The 16,128-nt window shown below is 39.0% G+C and overlaps 1 protein-coding gene across 2 annotated transcripts in view; it reads right to left on the bottom strand.

The window, feature by feature from the left end:
- PDZRN3 (PDZ domain containing ring finger 3) overlaps window positions 1–16,128 on the bottom strand; it is a 286,365-nt gene that overhangs the window by 212,166 nt on the left and 58,071 nt on the right. Inside the window, exon 1 of one of the 2 annotated variants that reach the window (XM_036739363.1) lies at window positions 11,248–11,283. The exons of the other annotated variant lie outside the window; for it this stretch is intronic. The gene's annotated coding sequence lies outside the window, so the exon portion shown is untranslated. Of the gene's footprint in view, window positions 1–11,247; window positions 11,284–16,128 lie in introns of those variants that run through there. 2 annotated transcript variants of the gene reach the window in all.

The raw sequence follows: 16,128 nt of genomic DNA, 5'->3' as shown, positions 1-16,128 counted from the left end.
GCAGCAAAACTTGCCAGAGGAATGTGGTGACAGTCTTTTTTTTCTTTCAAAGTTCTCAAGGATATTTAAAAGAACATTCTTTAGTGTCAAATTCCTAGATGGACTAATAAATTCATTCAATAGGCATTTGTTGAGTACTTTCAGTGTGCTGAGTACTCTGCTGCCTCCTAAGAAGACACCAAAGAAGCATAAAATCGACTCCTCACCCTTCCAGAACTTATGATCTAGCTAGGAAAGCAAGAATAAAACAACAAACAGAGAAGCAGGAAGTCAGAGAGCTCACAAATGGAGTGAAAGTGGATCAATTCCATTACCTTGTTAATGTTTATCAATTACCCAACAGATTATTCTCCTTCAATAACCTCAACGGTTGTTCTCAGGAAAGCATTTTGGAAAACCTAAAGTGAGTTGTTGGTGTTATTCTTCTCATCAATTCACAGATTATCCCTATGCATGTTGGTTTTTGACATTTCTGTTTATTTCGATTTGGTTTATTTTGATTAAGTTTGTCCTCAGAGGCTATACTCAACAAAACCTTTTGGCTGAGTCTGTTAATTTGACAGATTCTGCTATTATCTCTCATTTTGTTCCCCAAAACAGGGCACTGCAATGAAAAGAATACTACATTTTGAGACAGATCTCCCTGAGTTCTGATCCCAGATCACTGTCTATGTGAGCTTGTGGAAGTTACCTTAATGGCCCCTGTACTCCCAACCCCGCCTCATTTTCCTTGTTGTGAAGGGAGGAGGGGTGAGCTAGATGACTCCTTTGTTTCCTTCCAGATCCAAGTCTATGATCCTATGGCCTTTACATATGGGAAGAATCTCTAGGGAAGACTACAATCCTCTGGGTCAGTTACTAGTTTATAGTGCAACACAAGTGAGAGCCATGAGTTTATCAAATGCATAATTGAAAAGATACTCAGAAATAAAAATAAGTTCTCAAAATATTTTCATAGCTGATTAGAACAGAATTAATATTTAATGTATATGGAATGATCCTGATAGCATACTTTCATCAGAAAGGCTCATATACAAATTAGCTATAGGCCCACTGATATTCCTTTTTTCATAAATTGTTTCTACATTCTATAGAACACCATCACCTAAGCATCATCCAGTGAAACAATATGCTGGATAGCTTATACAGAATCCACACTTACACATAGGCAAGGACCCATAGAGGCTAGTTAAGTTCCAACCACAGGGTCACAAGAAAATATTTGTATAAACAAATAGTGAAAGCATTTATATGTACAAAAGTATTTTGCATCCAGATCTTTTGGTAGTACAAAAGAACTAGAACCTAAGTGGGTGCCCATCAGTTGGGGAATGACTAAATAAATTATGGAATTTGTGAAAAGGATTGCTATTGTGCTATGAGAAATGACGAAAGAGAGTTGTTCTTTAGTCGTTTTTCAGTCATGTCTGACCCTTCATGACTCCATGGGCCACACTGTCCATGTGGTTTCCTTGACAAAGATATGGGAGTGGTTTGCCATTTCCTTCTTCAGCTCATTCTACAGATGAGGAAACTGAGGCAAACAAGGTTAAGAAATGTGTTTAGGGTTACACAGTTATTAAGTGTCTGAAGCCAGATTTGAACTCAGGTCTTCCTGACTCCAGGTCCAGTGCTCTATTGACTGCACCACCAAGCTGCCCAACCAAAGGGTTAAGTTCAGAGAAACCTAGGAAGACTTGCATGGAATGACACAGAGTGCAGTGAACAGAGCTAGTAGAGTAATTTCTTCAATGATACTATTCAAAGACCAACAGGTTTGTCTTAAGACTCTAGAACTTTACCATTCATCTTAAGAACTTAAACACTGATTAAGAATTCTGATCAATGAGATGACCAACCATGATTTCACGGGCTGATGAGGAAACATGCTACCACCTCCTGAAAGACAGAATGGCCTCAAACTGCAGTCTGAGACATACACTGGACATGGCCAACATGGAAATTTGTTATGCTTGACTGCAGATTTATTAAGAAGTGTTTTTTTCTGCTTCTCAATTGGTGGAGGGAGGTAAAGAAGGAGAAAAAGTAGATTTTTGTTTTGGAAAAAAATTTAAACAGGAAAGAGTTGTATCCAAGACCATAGATATTTGATACAGACTCCTAACTTCTCCAGTAATGCTCACCAAGGCAGGCCAAATACCATTTCCAATATATAAGGGTAGGAGTGATTTAAAAAATATCTATTTAGCATTTCTCACTTTATATTTCCAATGGAGTGTTCCTTACACAGTATTTCTTTTCATGGAGCATGGAGGGACATTTCTAACCTATCACTGACAGTTAGGAAAAACCAAAAGCCCTTATGTTAAAAAATACTGATTAGCTTCATTCAATGATCCTTCCAATAAACACCAGGAAAGTCACAAATCCTTGCATGCATAAATGGTTTGATAAATTGCTCCTTTCCTTACTGAGTTAATGATGCTGTTTGGAGAATTTTTAAAGCATCATTTCACCACAGTGAGCAATGCAAAACAGAGTAGAATGCATACTCTTATTTGCAGAAAAGTGCTATTACTGTGTACCCCCTTAGCCAAGTCGGAAAAACACATCTGTCTGGTTTCAACGTTCTTTAGCCTTAAATGATTTTGCTAACATAGTTTATGCTTTTCTTCCTGGCAATGTAGAGCAAATTCTTTTGTTCTCTTGAAATAAAGATATGAAAAACATTCAACTTTTGCAGAATTACTCTCTTCAAAGGTAGTGAAATTACTAAAGTGTATACCCTTCCATGGTCCAACTTATAATCTAAGAAGCTCCTCTCCAATCCCACCACCATTCTTAAAGTAATAAATATTTAGCAATGACTTGAAATTCACCATTTCTGCTCATCATCAGTTTACCCTGTGATTCAGCGGTTAACATCTGTATGATGGCACAGATGTTTACTCACTTCACATCAGCTTCCTCGTCTTCTCCTACACAAAACAAACTAATTTCATTCTTTCTAGCTACCCTATTTTATAACTAATTTTTATCCGACTCTGAAGCTAATTAAAAAAGAGAGAAGTCCATCAATAAACATTTATTAAACACTTACAAGGGGCCAGGCACATTGCCAAGCCTGGGAGGTCTGATGGGAGGGATACAAAGAAAGGCAAAAGACAGTCCCCTTAAGGGGCTAAGAGTCTAACAAGAGAATGCAACACATAAAGCTGGCTGGAGGTGGGGGAGATGTGCCCAGCTTGGGGGAGTTCCCCATCTTCTCCAATCAGAGGGAGAGATCCCAGGGGCAGAGAGTACTTGGGGAGGTGTGAGTTTCAGAGTTGATATGGAGGACCATGAAAAGGTATACACCTTAGTAATTTCACCACCTTTGAAGAAAGTAATTCTGTGTAAGTTAAACATTAAGAAGACACAAAAGTAATTCATACCCTAAGAAAGACAATCTATCTCTAGAGACAAATCTTTTTGCCCCCAAATATGGAGAGGCACTGACAAAACTGCAGGAAAAAAAATCACATTATGTTATTGACTCCTTGATAATCCCACAATACCAATTCTAAAGTTTTGAAGTGAAAGGAGGAAGAGGAAAAGATAAATTCTAAACTTAATTAATTCTTACTCCAAACTGTAATAGACATAAAGGGTAGAAACAGTCATCCCACAGTCAAAAAGAATGGGTCCAAATAATAGTTACTGCTCTGTGACCTTGGGGAAATTAGGTTCTCTCTCAGCTTAGTTTCTTTGACTAGAAGGGGAGAGGCACTGAATAGATGTTCAAGATTCCTTCCAGCTTTAAATCCTTTGAAAACAAATGGCTGCCATGAAGGCTGCTTCCAGGGGCAGGAGCCAAAGAAATCATTTTTCTATTGCCCAAGGGCTGCCTGACCTCTTGGTTTTCTAAGGAACAAGTTGCTTCTGAATTGTTGTATTTCCAATTTCCAGGGGAACTAGTCACAGGTTGGGAAATGACCACCTTTCGATACTACTTAGACAGATTGGAATGCCACCAATAGGTACATCCTCAAAGGCAAAACACACCACAAAATTTCTATGTAGGAGGGCATTCTTTTTAAAGAACAGGTTTTATGTGTAGTAGAAGAATCCCAGAACTTTCGTTGTTGCTGTTCAGTCATTTCCAGTCACGTTCAACTCTTCACGACCCCATCTGGGGTTTTCTTGACAAAGATACTAGATGGTTTGCCATTTTCTTCTCCAGCTCATTTTACAGATGAGTAAACTGAGTCAAACAAGGTTAAGTGACTTGCCCAAGGTAGTAAGTGTCTGAGGCCAGACTTGAACTCACGAAGATGAGTCTTCCTGATTCCAGGCCTGGCACTGTGCCACTTAGATGCCCAATCTGAAACTGAGGTTTACCCAAAGGGCAATGAAGAGACACATGGGCAGGCCTAAGAACATTACTAATGAAGCAGCAACATAGTGGATGTCATTAATGTATGAGTGATGAGGATGAGTTGGTGAATGAGAGATATAGATAGACTGCAGACTTCACTAATATTTACTCAGGGTCAAAAGAACTTGAGGAAGGTGCCTAGCAGGCTAGGAGAATCTCATGTAGAAATTTCTGGGAGGTCATGGAAAGAAGATGCATAGGAGGGACAGGCATGGATAAATTTCCATTTACATAACTAGAGGGCATACTACACCGACATTTAGAAAAGAGTGCATTCCCAACATCAGGCACAACCCGTGTAAAGGCCCATTTGAATAATGTCTTTTGAGTTCTGTCTGATTGGGGAAAAAAAATAATTATACAACAGCAAATCTCATTCTTGGGTACATTAAACAGCTAAAACATTTTAAGACTACATGCAACTTTGTCCTCATTTAAGCATTTCTGCTCACGTGTCATTTTGTGTTTTCTTACACACTAGGAAACATGATATGCAGAATCATGATCTGGCTCATAATTCCAATATGTTTTCTTGTCCCTCCAATAAAGTCATGAATTTTATCCATGCTTTTCTGTGTTTCCTTGTTTCTATAGCATTTTTAACAATCTCATGCTTGAAAATATCTTAGGTCTCTCATTTTCACCAAGTAATTACTTTAAATTTACTCCGACTGTAACTTTAAAAAATGCATACATCTACCACTGTTCTTTTTCTTCTAATAAAAACTAGTATTTATTCTTGAACCTTTACTCTAGGCAGGAGAGTTTTGTCATAAAGATTCTCAAGTCAACATTTTCCTGGCTTGGAAAGAACTTCAACTCTTGGAAATCATCATAAACAAGTATCAGTTGTAGACAAGATAAACTTGGCCCATTTAGACCCTCTAATCTTAGAATGGTTTTTATATACATAAGAAAGTAAGCAACACATCTGGAAGAAAAACTCTTATGATTAAAGGACCTACATGATATGGGAATCCTATGCAATTCAACAAACATCATATACCTACTATGTGAAAGACACTGTCCCAGGCACTGGGAGTACAAAGTACAAGAATGAAAACCATTCCCTATCCTTAAGAAACCTGCATCTTTCTTGGGCATAAATGTTAGATACAGATAAGTAAATATAAGATAATTTGAATAAAGAAAACTCCTTGACAACCATGAGATCTCAAAAGGCTTGAGAACAATGAAATTTGAATGAACCTAAGGATTTCAAGAGGCAGAGGTTAGAAAAGAATCCATTCTGCACAAGGGGGAGAGCCAGGGTAAAGACACTTCTTAATAAGATTGTGCTTTACTTGTATTATTTGTTTCACATTAACAACCGAAGCCTGAAATAAAGTCCGTTTCATATATATATATATATATACACATATATATGTATACACACACACACACACATATATGGATATGGATATGGATACGGCTATACCTAGACTACTGCAATAGCCTGCTACTTGGTATTACTGTCTCAAGACTCTTTCCATTTTATTCCATCCTCCACTCAGCTGCCAAAGCGCTCCATCTCCCCAAAGTGCAGGATTCACTACATTACTTTCTTTACTCAATAAACTCCGATGACTCCTAATTATCTCCAAGTTCAAATAGAAAATCCCTTGTATTTTAAAGCCCTTCACAATCCATCCCAGTCCTACCTTTCCAGTCTTCATACACTACTCCCTTCCATGTACCTTTCAATCCAGCATCATTGAACTTCTCATTGCTCCTTATAGGTGATGCTCCATTTCTTGTTTCTAGGTCTTTTCAGTGGCTGTCCCAATGCCTGGACTGTTAGCTCCTTGCCTCTGACTCCTGGCTTCCCTGCTCCTTCAAAGCTCAACTCCAATTCAACCTTCCTACTCTTACCCCCACCTCCCCACCTGCTAATATCTTCCCTCTCAGAGCACCTCCAATATATTCTTTCTCTCTCTCTCTCTCTCTCTCTCTCTCTCTCTCTCTCTCTCTCTCTCTCTCTTTCTCTCTCTCTCTCTCCACCCCTCCCTCCCTCCCTCCATATATAGACATACATATATAATGCACACATATCTGTGTATACACATATATGTGTGTATGTATGGACACTGTCCATAGTTGTCATGATATTTTCTCTCCAGTTAGACTGTGACCTCACTGAGGGCAGGAAACATATTTTTGCCTTGCACTGTACCCGTAACATTTTGCACTGTGCCTGGCACACAGTAAGGGCTTAGTAAATGCATAGTGACTGACTGAACTGCTGCTAAATTTGGCTGAAAGTAACCAATGTGGAGGAATCCATTTTCACACTGGTTTTCCTTTGCTCTTTCCTTGCTCTTCTTTTCCCATGTTTCACATTTTTTTTTGGTGGCAAATTTTTAGAAAAGCTTGGTCTTAATCTATTTCATCTCTGAATCTCCATTACTAAAAACCAATGGGTGATTTCAAATAACTGTCTAGGATGACCAATATTTTACAAGAATCCTACATTAATCCCCCTTACACTCAATAATATTTTCTGCTCCTGACCTCTTCTCTAATTTTAACTTCACAAAAAGTAACAAAAAGTAATACAAGATAGCATTATGGATTATGGACCAAGTATTGTACTGGCTAAGTCCAACTAGGTCTTTCAACACTTTTGACATAACCAAACCCTATTAATGCCAAGCTACTCTGGGGAACAGCACATTAGTAATGACTACAGCTTTTGACCACTGGAATTAAAAAGAAACAAAACCAATAGGAATAAGAAGAAAATGAAAACTATTATTATACCACATAATCTCCAAGGGAATGGAAGCTCCTTTGGGCCTTGGACCATTTTGGTTTTTGTCACTAGAACACAGGACAGAATCTGGAAAACATAGTGGACCCTTAATATATGCTTGGATTGCCAAATTCAATGGTTAGCATTCATGTAGCAGAACGAAGTTTTCAAAATGTTTTACATGAAATCTCCAAAGCCCTCTATGGTTATTACTATCTTCATTATATAGATGAGGAAATGGAGGCTCAGGATTAATCTAAGTGGTCACAAGTGATTCGTCTGTGGTCACAAGCTAAACAGTGTCAGAGGCAGGATTCAAAACCAGGTCTTCTTACCTAGCGTCCCGCACTTTAACTGTTATCCATAACAGTAACACAAATAGAGGACTTATTTATGGCATCAAGGGCCAGATTTTCATTGAGCACTCAGAGAAACTTATCACAGCATGTCGATCAATCCATTTACTCCTTGATCAACAAAGAACATCTCATTTCCATTGTCGCTATGTACTATAAGACAACAGCTAACTTCAGAGTCATGGTCAGAGTAACTGAGATCACTGCAAAGGACCTGTGGGAATGTCACTGGTACTAGAGCATGTAGTCATATAACAAGCCTCATAGAATTAAAAAGTCCAGGCAGTAACAATGGGCATCCTATTCCAAGGTCACCTCTTAAAACCCTGACCACACGCATCCTCCTTTATCAGATATTTCCTTAGACTAAACCTGAAAATGGTCTCCATCTGGGAAATAAAAATGAGGTGCTTCTACTAAATAATAAAATATATTCAATTATTCAAGACTCCATTTTGGGGGAATTCTTAATATTTCTGTAAATAACTGGCATGAACTACTCAGTGGTTTTCTAGGTAACCCCAGAGAGGTTAAATGTCTTATACGCAAAGAGGCAAGACTGTCAGTTCTGTCTGGCTCCAAACCCAATGTTCTTTCTACTAGTTCACATTAATATCGTGCTCTACCAATTCATAAAGAGTTTACAGATAGTAGTATTATAAATAAAATCTCAAATCCACATAAATATTGGCAAAGATTAATCCCAATTTATACAACTGATGGCTTGCCTTGGCCCTCATTTTTAAAGTGGAGGAGTGAGTGCATCGTTGAGAATATGCCTGATTGCTCTTCCAGGAGAGCGCATCGAAGGATAGTCAAATAGCATGGGTTTTGCATTCATTTTTCAAAGGAGAAAAAAAAAACTGAAATCTTTACCCTACCAAAAGAGCTCAGAGGCATTACATTCAGTTCCCAGTTAGCACTGATCTTCTTGCCTTAAGGACGTAGCAGATGACCTTTAAATGGCACTGTCAACATACTCTATTTCTAAATCAGCTTAATGTGTTTTGCTATAAATGGAAACCACGTTTTTGGTATTTCTGGTGGCTGTTATTGAACTGTGTGTGCTGCAACTTGCCAAGCGATGTTATTATATAAAAACAAAGTAGAGGAACGGCATGAATCAAAAGTCATCTATGGGAGAAAACGAAGAAAGTCGATCTGCAGGAAGCAGACGCTCCTTGTAATCACATTGACAGAGTCTCATACTTTTTTATAAAAACCAGTAATGATTTTCTGCAATTGGCTGTGTTTACAATTTGGAGTCTGAAGTCTGCCCTCCTATAGCTACTACTTTAGGCCATTTCATTTACGGGCCTACAGAGAATTGCCTTCTTCACGCTTCTGCAATTTTTTCCAAGGCCAATTAAAAACTGAAAATTTGTTCCTAACATGCTAGATTTTTCAATAGGCTGCTCGTTCAGATTATAATTCACAGTACAAAATTAGCATCTGGGTTAGAATAGAAAATGCTCAGGAAGCCAAAACGAAACTACAGGGAGTCCCAAATTTCAACAAAGCGGAGCCAAGATTCAACATGGGCTATGTGTGCACGCACTTTTAAACCCAGGTATTGGCCTCATTTTAAACGGAGAAAAATTATTCTATGTCGTATGAGGATAAGCACTATAAGATAAATATAGAGTGGTCATGAGAATTTGGCGGGGGGGGGGGGTCCTGTCCGTGCATCTTATTTGACACCAGTTGGACTTGGACTTAATAAGAGCTGGTATCAAATCCTGCCTCTGATACTCAAGCCATTATCTTTTTGCCTCAGTTTCCTCAACTATAAAATGAGAATAGTAAAAAGCATCTTGTTCAGTCATGCCTGACTCTTCATTTGCTATTTCCTTCTCTGGCTCATTTTCCAGATGGGGTAACCGAGACAAACAGGGTTTAGTGACTTGTCCAAGGTCACATGGCTAGTAAGTATCTGAGGCCAAATTTGAACTCAGGAAGATGAGTCTTGCTGACTGCAGGCCCAGCACTCTATCCACTGTGCCACTTAGCTGCTGCCCCTTTAAAAAAGGACCTATATTACAGAATTATTGTGAGGCTCAAATGAGATAATGTATATAAAGTGCTTTCTAAATCTTAAAGTATTATTCCTAGTTATTACGAGCTCATCTAAAAAATGAAGACTAAGTTAGGATTACATCACTGGGGCTCAGTTCTCTCCCCATAAAATCCAACATACTTTTATTAAGACCATCCCATGTAGTATCTCAGTAAATTATAAGACCTCAGAGTTGGAAGGGACCCTGGTGGCCAACTAGAAATAACAGTTGACATTCCTAGAGTCTTTTCAAGTTTGCAGAGCTCTTTAGAAGAATCATGTCATCTGAGCCTCACCAAAAGGTTAGTGACCAAAAGGTCACATGGTTAGTAAATATCTAAAGTGGGATTCAAATCTGGGTCTCGCAGACTTCAACTCTGGCACTATAGCCACCACCTGCTGTGGTCCCTACCTGTCTAACCTTATCTGAATACAAATATTTGACAAATGGTTATCCAGTCTCTGCTTGAAGAACTCCAGTGGTCCAGTCACTTTGGTTAGCTCTGATAGGAGGTTCTCCCTTTGGGCAAGCCTGAATTTATCCCATTTACAATGTCTACCCATTGTTTCCAGTCCTGCCCTCTGGGTTTAAACCTAACAGTCCAATTCCTCTTCCACATGACAGATTTCAAATACCTGAAGTCAGTTACCATACCGCCACCCCCCACTCTCCAAAGTCATCTTCTTTCCAGACTCAATATCCCTAATTCCTTCACCAATCCCTATAGGGCATTATCTCTCAGCCCTGAACCCATGGGCAGGCTTAATAAATGGTTGCTAATTTTAACTGAATTGTTGAATCAAATGAGCCAATCTGTCAAGTTCCCTCCACCTCTCAAATCAGAATTAAAAACCACTGCCTCTGAAATAAGGAAGAATAAATCTCAAAGCCTTCACAGAGCATCTTAAGGACTAGACAAAGCAGGTCAAACCACTTCAATATGCAACCTGGCTGGGTGCAGAGGAGTGAGGCTGTTGAAAAGAACAGCCCTCTTCACCTCTTCATATAAAAGCCAGGTTTGGCTTCATTCCTCAAATCATTTCCTGAGGCTTATCCTGGGAGATCAGGATTCTCCAGTCATAGAGAGTGATATCTGAGAACCCTTGAATCAAGGCTGTTGCTTTTTAAAAATTCTAATACTGTAATAAAGGATGAAGACTCTTCCCCTAAATTTAAGGGGATACTGTCCCACAACACAAACTCCTAAAGTAGTAAGACTCACAACAAAAGCCAGACCCAATACAATTTTAAATTCAAAATACCATGCTCTGATGGTCTAGAACATTTTGTCTCTGAAAGAAAGGGGAGTGGCCTACTGCATTTTTTTAAATGCTAAAATTAGACTCTTGCTAAATAACTTCCTACCCAAGTTCATAAGAGGGACTAAATCATGTCTAACATAAGGAACATAGTAGATCTTGACCAAGGGATGAATATTTTGGCTTAACACTGATGGATCAGAACAGTTGATGGTGAGAGCCACGTGAATCTTGGACCAGACACACATTCATCTAACATGAGGAGGCACCCACAAAAGTTGCTTTAATCTCCTCCCTTCTGCATCTGTAAAAGTTGTAAGGAACTTGAGAGAAGTTAAGCAGAACCAGAAAAACCATATTCTTGACTATAACAATGTAGAAGGAAAGAACTGACCCAAAATTGACCTGAAATCTAATGCTACTGAACTATAATGACTACACTTACCCCAAAAGAAGTCCAATAAGGAAGTATCTTCTTTGCAGACCTGGGAAGATATGAGTATTCATACTACAGAAATGTTCAAAGTATTGGTTGGTTTTGAATTGCTTTCCTCCCTTCCCCCCCTCACTTTTTTATTCTTTGTTAAAAGGGATGACTCTGAGAGGGGGAAAGGGAAGAGAAATTAGGGAAAATATAGATGATGTCAAAACATGGTAGCAATAAAAATTATTTTGAAAAAATTAAAAGGGAAAAATTAGTCTCTACTGGGGACTCCAGAGACAAGAGGATATTGTTGTATTAAGAACATAACAGCTTTCCATACTCTTCCTAACGTTTATACATGAACTTCTCATCTTGTCAGAGGATAAAACAATATAAATCCAATTATTTAATAATAATATCGATAATGATATAATTATAATTATGTGGGGCAGTGAAAAGAAAAACACTGACAGATCAGAAAACCTGAGTTCAAGTCTCATTTCTGTGGATTGCCTGCGTAGTCATGAGCAAAGCACTTAATGTCTCTAGGCCTTCATTTTCTCGTTCATAAAATAAGGGACTTGAACGGCATGACCTCTGAAGCCTCCTCCTTCTCTAGAAGAAGGATTCAATGATCTTATGAACTAACATTTATCTTGTGCTTGAACGAATACCACAACATGTACGGTTAAAGGTGTGTGTGTGTGGTGGGGGGAGTTGGCTTCAGAGATCAATGGTTCCATTGAAGACATTTTGAAAGGAATTTGCACTCTTATTCTTAAAATGTTCCTGTTCCAAAAATGAGACCAGGCTTTTCCGCTGTGTGTATATGTGTGTGTGTATACACATACATATATCTGTATATATACAACAGATAAATATCAAGTGATTCTATGAAGTGACACACTAGAAAAGAGACGAGTTTTCAAATGTCCAGTAAGCTTGACAAATGTCCAAGCAGCCAACCCAGATGAATGAAATTTATCAATGCTGGTCTAGATGGAACTGAATCAAAAAGACCCAATCTTAATCCTTCTTTCTACCCACCTTAGCTTCTCCATCTGTAAAAAAAGAATGACACTTCCTTACAGTACCCAGGTCTTATGTGGATTAAAAATGAATAATTGTAAAGCTGTGCAGAAATGCTGCGTGGTAGAGTTCTTAGAAACAAGAGTTCAAAAGCCTTGGTCCACGATCACAAGCCTGGTATTCAAAGTTTAAAATTCCCTGGGGTTTAAAAGACTTGTCATGGATCAAAGCTGATGATAAACAGATTGTATCAGGAAGACTAAGACAATCATTCATTTTCATATCAGCACAATCAGCAGGGCTTCTGATTCAACAGGCATCATTCATGTTCTCCCAGAAAATGAAGAGATGCAGTTTGGTGGTCTTCCTCTCTCTTCTGAGAACCAACAAGACGGTCACAAGAACTTTATATCATAATACACCCCCCAATTGTGTTGAACAGCTCCCTATAGCAGTTAGATCACTAGCATCGTAACCTCCCCTCAAGTCCTCCCGAGATGTCTCATTGAGGTAGGAAGTTGAGACTGTGTTCTCAAAGGCTATGCCAGGAAATAACAATCTGGCAGTGGGAGAGGGCAGCATGCTATAAAGTATATCTCTTGGCTTAAAGACCCTCTATTAGGATTAGGGTCAACCACCTTTCAAATGCTGCTTCAATTTCCCTATCTATAAAGGGAATAATAGCATCTCATTCCCAAGGTCTCTGGGAGGATAAAAAGATAACATTTGTAAAGCACTTTGCAAATCTTTAGGTGCTACATAAATGGTAGTTATTGCTATTATCATATAAACAAAAACCAATAAAGTTAACATCTTCTCAGGGAGTCTGATACCCCTTGAGACAACAGAAGATCCCCCCCCACCCCATGTGTCTCCTAACCTGGGGTGGGGAATACATTTCTAGATAATATACTAGATTTTTTTTTTCTAGATCAATATGCTGTTGCTTCAGCTATTTTCCCACCAGTCATAGATAGAAGTAGCCCCCAAAGCCCATGTGCTTCCCCTGTAGGAGCTAAGGGAAACATTGGCTATGACAGCATGTGGTAGCATGGAGGCAGCTTGGAATTTTCTGGCAGACAGTCAAGTCCACTTTTGGCATGTAACTCCACGGGTCCTTTTCAAAGGCCTAATTACTAACAGGTGATACTAGCCATATAATTACATCAACATTACAAAAATCAGCCATAACACTAAAAGAGAAGTAAAATCTTGCTATAAAACATATAAAAGAAGCAAAGGGTCTCTGTTTATGAGCAATACCTGAAGAAAGGCACGACAATATTTCCTATGAACCTGAAACAGGTTGACACCTCTTCATGTATCCCTCTGAGAATTCAGGAGACCTCCTTTTGGGAGAATGACAAATGAGATGCAGAGCACCTTATCCAGGATTGGAACTGAGAGCTTTTGAAAAATGTATTTCAGTGATTCAGATCAGATACTCATGGTGTTTCTGAGTTGGAGAGGGCCTTAAGGATCACCGGGTCCTTGAGGATGAGGAAACTGACATCAAGGCAAACTTGCCCAAGGTGATAAGATTAGTCCTTGGTAAAACTGGGGCCTGATGGGGATGGTGGCATAATGGAAAGAGAGCTGAACTTGGAGACTATGGTCCTGTGTTCAAATCCAGTCACACTTAATAGCTGTGACCACAGGTAAATCCCCTCCTCACTCAGTTTCAACTTTCCCCATTATAAAACAAAGATGATGATGATGACGATAATGATAACAATAATACTTACACCTCACAGATTGTTGTGAAGAAAGTCCTACTCAAATATAAGACTGCTATGATTACTAGAACTCTGGCCTCCTGCTGCCCTAAAATGCTGTCAGTTCAACAAAATTTCAGTCTTTATAGCTAAAGCTATGAAATACAGGGTCTTAGACTGGATAGAAAGTCCAGTTCCCTTTGGATTAACCATTCATGCACAATGAGAATATAAAGCTATTTATAGCAAGGAAATAAAGAAGGTGGGGTTGTCAGTGAGTCGATAACAAGCATTTAAGTACCCACTATGGTCAGGTCCTGTGCTAAACCCTGGGGATGCAATAAAATCAAGAACGGTCCTTGCCCTCAGGGAGCGCTGAGAAAAATGAAGTGACTGTGGTTATTTCCCCCCTCCCCAAGAGTTAACACAACACATTAACAACTATGTACATACAAGATTTATTTAATATAAATGGGAGATAATCTTGGAGGGGGCTAGAGGGAAGAACCAAAGAAGGACAGTTGAAGACGGTAGGATTTGAGCGGTCTTTAAAAAAGCTAGAGAAACCAGGAAGCAGGAATGAGGAAGGAGATTATTCCCAGCCAAGAAAAGGCAGAAAAGGGAGATTACGTTATATGGTCGAGCAGATAGAGCACTGGAGTCAGGAAGATCTGAGTTCAAATCCAGCCTCAGATACTCACTCAGATACTCAGATGACCCTGGGGAAGTCACTTAACAGCTATCTCCCTAAGTTTCCTCCTGTGCAAAATAGGGATAATAATACACTCCCAGAATTACCATGAAGATCAAATAAGATAATATTTGTGAAATCCTTGGCACGCCTTAAAGTGCGATGCAAATGCACTGTCATCATCATGTGTTAGGTAGAACAAGAAAACCAATATCAATGGCTCTAAGAAGGCTGGAGAAGTAAGATCACAGGCTTTGCAGCCAGAAGACCCCAAAGATTTAATCTGCGCAGGATCATGGAAAGAGCATTACCCTGATGGTGGAAACTATGGCTTCGATTCCTGGCTCTGCTGTGCAATCCTGGGAAAAGTCACTTGACTCTCATAGTTTCCTCATCTACAAAATGAAAGCACTTACCTAGATGATTTCAAAAGTCCTTCAGAGCCCCCAAATCCGTGATCCTATGAGAATTTTCATCAGAAGTTCCTGAACCCAGGTCATACAGGTAGTTGGTTAAGTGGTAAAAGGCAGGGTTTTGATGCAAATTGCCTGACTCTGAAGCACATGAGCTCTCCTCTGCCTCACTTAAGAACTTCTAACTTGTATAATAAAAACATTCCTTATATCGTACACCTATCACATACAATCAAACCTCACTTTGTGAGGTGGCTTTATTCCAGAAAATGGTTAGGAGTAAATCACATTTTTATGAATCAATTCATTTCTGACTGACCTTCAGTTGACATAAAAAAGGTCTTCAGGCTCTCAGTGAGGGTATTATAATCTGTAAACAATCAGCTCAATCCACTAAAAAGAACTATTTTTTTAAAAAGATATCTTCTGCAAAAGGAAAAATCCTTTCTTCCTTATGATTATGTCCTTACTTATCAGTGGCCTAAGTTCAAATTTTGTCTATCAGGTTTTCCCACAGGGCACCTTTTGTACCAACGATGATCTAGACAAGAAACTAGAAAGAATAAACCATGTTGTGTGTAGGATCTCCACTAATATGGTGATATTATTACTTCCATAATGGATGAGAAATGATGGAAGTCTATTAAGAATTATCTAGCTAAGAAAATCATCAGATTCTAGATTTACACCTGAGGTGGGGCAGGGTTTAGAGGACATCTAGCCCAATTTCCTTCATTTTATAGACAAGAAAACAAGCCAAGATGTTAAATGATTTGCTTAAGGTCACATAGGTTCTAAGTGGTAAACCTGGGATTTGAACCCAGGTCCTCCACTATTGCCTCTCACACTCCAATACCCTTTTCACCTTTTAAGCCTTTACTAGGAACAAGAGTCGTCTTCAGTGTGAAGCAGTGCAAAAAACATAGGTCTAGTCAAAAGACTTGAGCCACCTGCCCCACTATCCCCACCCCACCTTGAGCAAATAACTTCATTTTTCTTGATTTCTTTATCTGTCACATGAGGGTGTTGAACTATATAACCTCTGAGGCCCACT

The sequence above is a fragment of the Trichosurus vulpecula genome, chromosome 9 (assembly GCF_011100635.1).
Source record: "Trichosurus vulpecula isolate mTriVul1 chromosome 9, mTriVul1.pri, whole genome shotgun sequence".
In the NCBI taxonomy this organism is placed as follows: domain Eukaryota; kingdom Metazoa; phylum Chordata; class Mammalia; order Diprotodontia; family Phalangeridae; genus Trichosurus; species Trichosurus vulpecula.
Note: the sequence above shows the minus strand (reverse complement) of the source record. Positions and strands in the feature narration are given on the sequence as shown.